The 9862-nt window shown below is 40.2% G+C and overlaps 1 pseudogene; it reads right to left on the bottom strand.

The window, feature by feature from the left end:
- Nucleotides 1-5391: 5391 nt before the first annotated feature.
- LOC142872888 (myosin regulatory light polypeptide 9 pseudogene) lies at nt 5392-6336 on the bottom strand (annotated as a pseudogene).
- Nucleotides 6337-9862: the final 3526 nt, after the last annotated feature.

Raw genomic sequence — 9862 nt, 5'->3', positions numbered from 1 at the left:
TAGTTACTTATAGAGTGTGGCGTATTCTTCTGGATGATAAAAGATTTGGAACTATTCATCTAATTTACTATCTGTTTTACAACATTGTGTATGTGCTAAATGCCACTGAATTGTGCCCATTGAAATGGTTAGTTGTATATCATATGAATTTTACCTCAATAAAAATATAATCGTTGTAATTTAGTGTATAGATACCTTAAAATACCTTAAAATATATAATATATATTTTATGTATATAAAATATATATTATATATGAATTTATATATATACAGAAGTGGGAAAATCACTGGACAAAATCCAGCATCCATTCTTGAAAATCTCTCAGCAAAATAGTAATAGGATCCAAATAGTAATAGGAGTAATAACAATAAAGGGCATTTATGAAAATCCTGTACCTAACATCACACTTAACGCAAAAAGACTGCTTCCCCCAAGACAAGGAAAGAATGCAACACCCCCTACTCTTTCAGCATAAATAGACAATTGGCTGCAGTGGGGTTGCTGTTGTAACCGAGGAAAAGGTCTGAAAAAAAGGGTAAAATGTTTTATGAGTCGTCCCTTTAAAACACCTCTCCCCACTCTTTTTGAGAAATAAAACCTGCACTCCTGCCCAAGGCCAGTAATCAGAGGGGCAAGGTAGTGTTCTTCCTTTTTTTTTCCTGTACCACAGGAATGTACAACAGAAATTTCTGTACAACAGAAATGTCCTGGCAGAGGTCACGAGATCATCTTCACGGGAGAGGGGTCGATCAGAACCATCAACTATAGTTAAACAGCAAAAAGCTGAAAACTCCCTTTAAAAGCTCTGTATTTTCTGCTTATAGTTAGGACAATGGTACCTTAAGATGTGAGTCTGCCATTCTCCTCATTTGCTAGCAAACTAATAAACTTTTCTTTCCTTTTCCTCAAACCACTAGTCCTCATTCTTCATTTTGCTGTGGGGAGAAGTACCGAACTTTCAGTAACACTGTCACCAATGGCAAAGGAATGAAAGGAAGATGCCTTCAATACTTCTGAGAAAAAAGCAATAAAACAGTAACCATCAAGTGGGAACTTTGCAGGAATGCTGCAAACTAGGTTCATATATATGGTGAGGTGGCCTAGAAACCTTAGATGAGAAAGAATTGACTGCAATCTCCCACTCCCCTCCCTGAGGCAGGTGTCTATCAGGGGCTAGGAGAAGTAGTTTCTTTGAAGCCATAATGAAATATTGACCATCACAAAAATACTGGACATTCACCTAAAGTGACCAGAGACTGGTGTGTATGCACCAAGAGGGAGAAAGGGGAGCAGAGGTTATGGGGCCTACAGGAGGTTTCATCCACGAAGCCCTGTTCCACAGAGTGGATTGGAAGGGCAGGACAATGTCAAATAAAGCTGCTTCATGATTACATTCTTCAAGTGTGCACACACAAGGTAGGGCTAATACTAGTAAAGAGAAAAAGGAGCAATCAGTGTCACTCAGCCTGCCTTAGCGGGCATCAGTATTGTGATCTGCGATCAGAATTCCTCATATAAATTGTCATGTAATCTGTCTTTGGATATTCCTTGCATCAGGCAACTCACAGAAAGGATAGTTATTTGGAAGAAGAAATTAAGCATCTATATGGTATATCCCCTGGAATATATCCCGTCAAAATATCACTCCATAGTCGCACTGCACTGTCAGATTCCATGATTTCTAGTTATCACACTTTCTTGGATCCCCAGCCATCCAGTTCCAGCTTAGATGTACATTCTTGCCTCCTCCTGCTGCTATGCAATACACCTGGGTGGAAAACCAAACAGAACTGCTGACCGTTCTGCGCACAGCCCATTGCATTGCTGCTTCGGCATCTTGTCCTGAAATGCTCCTTCCACTCACAACACTAATATCTTGTTGCCAACACTTAGTTCAAGAGCCATAACCTACCATGAAACCTGCTCTCCTTCTCAAAGCCCAGATGTAATTTTTATCTCCTTAAAATTCTATGCCACTTTTCCCATCTATTTCTGCCATATTTTTACTATTCTACCTCGGTTGCAAAGCTGTAAGTTTAGAGCTATATTTTACATGCCCAATCATCTGCTACAGAAGATGGCCCTCAATAAGTACTTGCTTGGTGAATGAATGAATGAAAGGAGTTGAAAGAAGGAATTAAGAAAGAGAGTTGTTATAGCATTTCCCTTTTGCAAGAATAAAAGTGATGATCCCCGTTACGGATTGAAACTGTGAAGACACGTCGATGGAAGGGTTGTATTAGAACAGAAGTTCGCCCTACACCAGCCTTTGTTCAAGGTATTACCCATGCTTCCTATGAAACTAACAATACCCTGATTCCTCTTCCTCAGAGAGTCGCAAAATAAAAGGGAGTGATCATCTAACTTATATCTGATGTAATTCCAAGAATGCATAATTTACTGGTTTTTTAGCCCTGAACTTCTTTCTAGTGTCAGTAATCACATCTGTTCCGCACTTTCAGAGAATAAAGCACTGCCAATCAACATATGATAACAAGTCTATTAAAGTGTTTAAAGCAGAGGACGGATCTTACTTGCTGAATACTTTATCAGTTCTGAATTCATTCAAAACTCTTTCCTCAGATCAGTAACGTGGTTTAAACAAGACTGTGTTTCACTGTCTCCAATGCCCCTTTCACTGCACACGTGCTAGTTCAAGGTCATCAAATTCTTCTGCGGTTTCACCTGCTCTGTGCCTCTACGATCATATGGAGAAATGGGTGTCTGAATGTGGACTTCTTTCATCTGTTTGGCTGATATTTATTAGAAAAAATAATAATAGCTAATAACTATATGGAAAACTCATTATGTGCCAAGCTTTTAAATTTTATTTCACGTACCTCATTGAGTACATGTTCCTAAGGAGTGTATATGTTCCCCTAAATTCATATATCGAAGTCCTAACCCCCAGTATGTCAGAATGTGACTGTATTTTGAAATAGGACCTTTAAAGGGGTCATTAAGTTAAAATGAGGCCCTTTGGGCTGGACCTAATGCAGTCTGACTGGTGTCCCTATCAGAGGAGGAGATGGGGACACACAGAGAGACACCAGGGCTGCACTTGCACAGGGATGGCCACGTGAGGAGGCCACAGGCTGGTGGCCATCTGTAAGGCAAAGACAGAGGCCTAGAGGAAATCTGCCCTGCTGGAATCCTGATCTTGGATTTCCAGTCTCCAGATCACGGGAAAATAAATTTCTGTTATTTAAGCCACCCAGTCTGTGGTATTTTGTTATGGCAGCCCAAGCAAACTCACAGATACTATTATCCGTTTAGTTTTGCAGATGTGAAGACAGATCCTTGAAAAGGTCACAATCTAGCGTTTGCTGGAGCTGTTACTAAAACCGCTGTCCGAGTTCAAAGGCTGTGCTCTTTAGCAGCATGCCATGGCACCTTCCAGACACTAGGCTAGGGCCAGTTTACATTGATTTTAGCTATTAGATTATGCCAGGCACTGTGCTAAGAACGTTGTGCACGTCATCAAACCTGGTTACTGGTAAACCTAAAAAATTTCTGAAACGTTGCCATTTGTGTTTCTTGCTCCTGATCACTCTACCCTTCATGGTTCTCTCAATTCTCTTAAACAGACTCTTCTCTTCTTCCGTCCTTCTCTCCTTCCTCACCCTGTATCTGTGAGAAAGTCTGTACTGCCCTGGTTACCCAGTGACTCTCCCATAATATGAATAAATTTTCATGACCTGTTAACAAGTCCAAGCCCAAATCAGGCATCCCGAGACACCAGCCCCTCAGTACTGCTGCGGCCACTCGCGGGCTGCCAGAGAGTTGCCAGCGCTGAGACCAGCTCACCACCTGCCTTTTCATGTCACCCAGAAGTGCTCGCTGCTTTGCACTCCTGTCCCTTAGTTATGGCCCTGGATGTGGAGTTTGTTGATATTCTCCCCTTCCAGTCAGTGAGAAGACAGTTTCAGCTTCACTCTGGGGTGATCCCCGCTTTTCTTACTGCTTCAGGGACCAAGCCATTTCCGTCACCCTCTGACCTGTCCAGGTGGCTAACGTGTGGACAGACGTAAGATAATCAGGGTTAAATGGTCAGGAGGGCGGGGTGGGGGTGTGCGAAAAGAATCGGGCTTTCCGTGACCTACCAGGGGGATGTGGAAATAATCAGAGGTGAAAGTTACTGCATCTCAGAACACCAAGGACCTCAGAAGACTGAACTCTATTAAAGTGTGTATGTGGGCACTGAGGTCAGCCAATACGACACAGTGACATAAAGGCAAGATGTCAAAGCCCAATTCCGCCTACTGAGAAGAAGAAAAAACTATTTATAGGATGTTTATACTTCTGGCAAAATACGGAGCATATGATAGTATAGCTTGTTTTATGCTTTTCTTCTCAACTGTGTGACAATCTATTGAAAATCCCTTCCCATCTCACTGAGGATCTGAAGTCTTAAAACAAATAGCTATGCGAACCTATGAAATCCTCCACAGCCTGCTGCCCCGATTCCCCTTGCCCTCTTGCTAACAGGCCAGGTGTTTTCCTTCCTGCCTGAGGCCCTTTGAACTTGCTCTTGCTCTTCCATCTGCCTTCAATGCCCTTTGCTCAACACCTGCATGGCTCCTTTCTTTTCCTTCTTCAAGATTTTGCTCAAATATAATTTTCTCTGTTAGGCCTTTCCTGATTACTCTGTTTAAAATTGCAACACTCTTCCTTTTTGAGGATTTGTATTGGTTCATAATAGCTACCACCTTCCGTCATGCTATGTAACCTACGCATTTATTTTATTTATCGTTTTCCTTTCTGCTCAATTTTCAGAAGGAGGCCCCCATCCCCTTATTGCATTCTTTAATGTATCCTCAAAGCCTAGGAGAGGTCTGGCACATAATAAATTCTCATTATTCATTGAATAGGTGAATGAATAAATGATCTAGGGAAGAACCTTTGTATGTGCATCTTTTTGTCTGCTATAAATCTAATAAATTTTTAATTCATTAAATAAGGTGCAACTATGAAACTTATCTTCTTAAATATCAGAAGGCTCCTTATCCTTTTTAATCTATGAATTAACCAGATTTTCTGTAGGTGATTGAATCGTTCTGGTGATCGTATTGATTGGCCTGTGTTCCCCCCTATGATGGATGATGCCTTTGCCACACTTGACCCTGGGGCCTTTGAGGAACTCCCAAGCCATGCTGCACAGGTAGTTTCCATGACTGTATGAACACCACCAATAAAACACCATTGCACATGTGCATTGACAGGTTATCAAACTTATGGAAGGGAATTCTAAAAATAGGAAAAAGAAAAGAATACAAAGTAATAATCACTCAGAAACTACCTCCCTCCATAAACATCATCCCAGCGTATACACTGCCCCCCAACACACATAATTGTGAGGGCTCTATTTTTTTTTTAGAAGTTTAAACAAGTATTTTATTGTAAAGTTTAATTATAGTTCAGAAAAAATTGAGTGAATAACTTTCTCTGAAAAAATATATTGACTCTGTAGACTGCAGTTATTTGGGGTATAGGAGCTGGTAAGTTAAATTACCATATTTTCTATTCTGAAAATGGTAAAAAGTCCCATTTCCAGTCTGATTATAAAGATACATATGCCCAAAATGGCTGAGAATAAATACAACAGGAAAAGCAAAAGCTGTAAAGCTAAGGGCATGCAATAGGCTCTAAGAGAAAATCTCAGAAATACCCAAAGTGGCAACAAGGAACGTTTGGCTGGGATCTGAAGTTCTTTTCAGTCATCTTTGTCTTTGGCTCCATGTTTAAGGATGCGGGTGAACTCGATGTAATTGAAATTCCCCTTTTTGTCAATGGGGGCTTCTCTGTACAGCTCATCCACTTCCTCATCTGTAAACCCATCTCCCATGGTTGTCAGCAGCTCTCTCAGGTAATCTTCCTGAATGGTGCCAGTTGCTTCTTCATCAAAGCAAGCAAAAGCATTTCTGATGACATCCTCTGGGTCTGTGCCATTTAACTTCTCACCAAACATGGTGAGGAACATAGTGAAATTGATGGGGCCTGGAGCCTCATTCATCATGGTATCCAGGTACTCATCCATTGGATTTTTCCCTAGTGAGGCAAGCATATCATGCAAATCTTCCTTGTCAATGAAGCCATCTCTGTTCTGATCAATCATGTTGAAGGCCTCTTTGAACTCCTGAATCTGTGACTGGTCAAACATGGCAAATACATTGGATGTTGCGCGCTGAAGGCGCTTCTTGGTGGTCTTGGTCTTTGGCCTTTTACTAGACATGGTGGCGGTTAAATCCCTGCACAGCCACAAGAATACAAGCAATGTATCGTATTGTGATCCCTTTGCTGTCGCTTTCACCACCCTTCTACTCCAAGAGCCACGGAAAACCTAGGGCTCTATTTTTTCACATCATTTCCTAGTCTTTGCCCACCTCTCCCCGAGAAAACTTCCCAATACTGGAGAGACTGCAGGGAACTGTGGCTGCCGGAACTTCACTTTTTTGGCAATTCGTTTTATTAAGGAGCCATCAGTGTTCATTGTGGAACATTTGAAAGACATCAAGGCATAAGTAAGTAAAGGAAAATCCTGAAACCATATGTAATTCCATAATTCAGAAATGACATGATATCCTTCAGAATAAAATGGTATTTCCTTCCATTAATCTATTTATGCATCTTCATCCGTATGTGTATGTTTTCCCAGAACTGGGGTCACATTGCATTTTCTATTTGTAATCCACTTCCTTTCATGTAATAATAACTGTGAACATTTTCATATCCAGTTAATCTTCCTATTTATTGGCTATCTGCCGTTTATCACCTACCCCAATAGAGTTAGTAAGAAGACTGCCACAACTGAAGTTACAGAATCATCAATCTGCATGCTAAATGAAATCTAAAACACATCATATTTCCCCATCCTTTATTCGTGGTAAATGCTGTTATTTCTCCCATTTGGCCTCCAGCTGTGATTTATGTACATAAAGAATCTTCCAGGAAAGAAAAATGATACTTCACCTTTTACTCTTAATTTTTTATAATGTGATTTTTTGGGGTAGTGTCTTGCTGTTTTTTCTGACCACGAGATGACACACAAGCAGTGTGGCTGAATGGCCTGTGGCTGACTCCGCTCTGCTTGCACCCCCCGACCTTCTTCCATAGCTATGCCTACACAGAATACAAATGAGCAAGGAAAACTGCTGGCATCGTGAAAGCTGCCGCAATAACATCATATGCAACAAACTTTTTCTCACTTTTAACTGTAAATTTAGTTTATATTACAAAATTGAAACCACCAGACATCCTTTCATGTTCATTTTGTTTGGGAGACGGTAATAGTTCTTACACATCAGATGTTGAAAAGGTGGGAAGCAAGATGAACTCTTATATAACGTGCTCATAGGAGAGAAATTCACAATACCTTTAGAAGTATTTTTGGTGTTATCTTTTAAATTTTAAAATGTTCATAACCACAGATGCAACATACCCAGGCATAGGGTATTAACCTATTGGAATAGTTGCATATTTAGACATGTATAAGTGTATAAGAGGGCTAATAATAAAAATATTTGTAATAGCAAAAAATAAATGAATAAAGCAAACCAAACATATACAGACATGAGTATGGAGAAATAAGATGTGGAATAGTCTCTCAATGGCCTGCCACACACCAGCAGAAATGAATTCTTCCAATAACAGGAATTTGGATAAATATCACAAACATTTGTCGAGTGGAAGAAGCCACTGATGTGTTTACGTTTTCCTGAGGTTAACCCGCCGAGTGAGTGGAGCAAATAGGACTTGAACCCACGGCTTCTATCATTTGAGAGCAGCTGCTGAACCTGTACACTGATTCGGCTGATGCAACGGGCATAGGAGGGAAGAAGAAAGACAATAAATTAACCAAGAGTAGGTTAAGGACAAAATGGGAGACAAGGAAGCAGAGAACGGTTGTGTACTCACCTCTTTCCAGAAGCTTGGCTGTGAACGAGAAGGAATAGACAGGGCATCGGCACGATGGGGATGTGCAATTAGAGAAAGGGTTTTGCCCGTGGAGGAATCATGTGCAGGTGCCCATGCTAAATTCTGGGGACCAGTGGGAAGGAGCATTGAGAACAACAAAGGGAAAGGAGCTGGGCCATGGGGTGTGTCCCTTGAGGCAGGTGGACGGTGAGGGAAAGCAGTCGTGCCTGCCACTCAGGCAGCGGCGAGGGACGTGAGTGTGGGTGCGGACAGAGTGAAGAGGTCAGAGTGGGGGCAGAGGGGTTAAGGTACTTTGTTAATGTAATTTTTATGCAAGTTATGCATTCAAATGCTTAAAAAGTCTTAGTACTACCAGCATTGTGATAAAATATTAACTGCAATTCATGTTTCACATCATTTCACTCTGGCATCTCTCTCCCCAAACTTACTATTGTAGCTGTCTCTTCTGATAGTTATTTGCAAAATTACTAAACATCCTGTATCCTTATTTCTTGTAATGAAAATCTGAGTTATTATCTATGTACTTCCAACATGGAAGATAATGATTGGCCACAAATAAACCAACCTTACACTAACCCCTTCTATTACTGATCTATCATTTTAAAAACATTATTTGTCATTTAATTTATGGAAATGCAATTGCTACCAGTGATAATCCTTAAAGTTTATGTGTAATTGAATTTCCTTTTCTGTAGTTTCTCATCTGTAAAATGGGAATGACAAAACTGAACCTGACTTCATAGGATTGTTAAGAGGAAGTGTGGTATATAGAAAGGGTCTTAAACAGTATCTGGCACATGATTCAATGGATCTTAGCTATTTTTACTGTCTAAAAAGGCAGACTCGGGTTAAATTCCAAATTTCTTGACCTCACTTTCAAACACTATACACAGTATGCCCCCTTCTTCCTTTTTGTAATAAATTTAAATTTAAAAAAAAAATTGCTTTGAAATGTTAGAAACAATGTGGCTTTGCACATAAAGGTCAACAAGACATCCCAAGTGTGACTTGATGAGTACTTCCATATTCTCTTCAAATTTATTTTATTGCCATGACCTTTTCTCCCAGCCTCAGCTGAGTGATTCTCCTGGTTTGTTGAATACATTTTGCAGTGATGCTATGCTTTTGTGAAGGCTGAACCCTTTTTGTATGTCAGTACAAATACCAATTTAACGTCAGAGTGATTCTGGAGGGAGCTGTGATTATGAGTTTATTTATCAAATAATGAATATTACTCATTAGTCTAGCACTGATTTATTTAAGGGGATAGGATGGATTAGAATTTGCGAGGTAATAGTGCTATCATGGCACATTCTAACCGCAGGAGCGTTGAGAGAATAATTGCAGCTACAGAACGGAAACTGCAGCTCTCTTAGCAAAATAAACCCAAACACAGTCTTAAATATTCAGCAAAAATTGTGTTATTTAATTCATTCTCCCTTGAATAGTCCACAAATATTAAATAGGGTAGAAAGTCATGGCCACCGAATATGAATGCCTAGATGCACTAAGAGAAATAATTTACAATCTTATATAACTTTCGTTCCCACTCAACAAGGCACACCCCAAAATATTAAATACTAGAACCGCAAATCAGGAACTCTCTCTTTCTGCAGTCATGGGTATTTGAGATCCCCAAAGAATACAGACAACGTCACCTTCTCAGTGGACGCATCCCTGACCTTTTAGACTGCACAGAAACTCCCAGTCGGGCTTTATCCACAGAGAACTGTGGTTGACGTCAAAGCCCGCCTATCTAAATTTATATCATTTTACTTGTTTTCCCACATGTTATTTTCTCCTCCCACTAGAATTTAATCTCCACAATGCCAAGAATTTTGTCTTTTTCATGATATTATTCCCAGTGCCTAAAAAAGTTTTCTTCAAAAAGCTATGCCCACTATCTTCTGAATTACAAAATGTTGT

This window comes from Microcebus murinus, chromosome 9 (assembly GCF_040939455.1).
Source record: "Microcebus murinus isolate Inina chromosome 9, M.murinus_Inina_mat1.0, whole genome shotgun sequence".
In the NCBI taxonomy this organism is placed as follows: domain Eukaryota; kingdom Metazoa; phylum Chordata; class Mammalia; order Primates; family Cheirogaleidae; genus Microcebus; species Microcebus murinus.
This window is presented reverse-complemented; position numbering and strand designations above follow the sequence as displayed.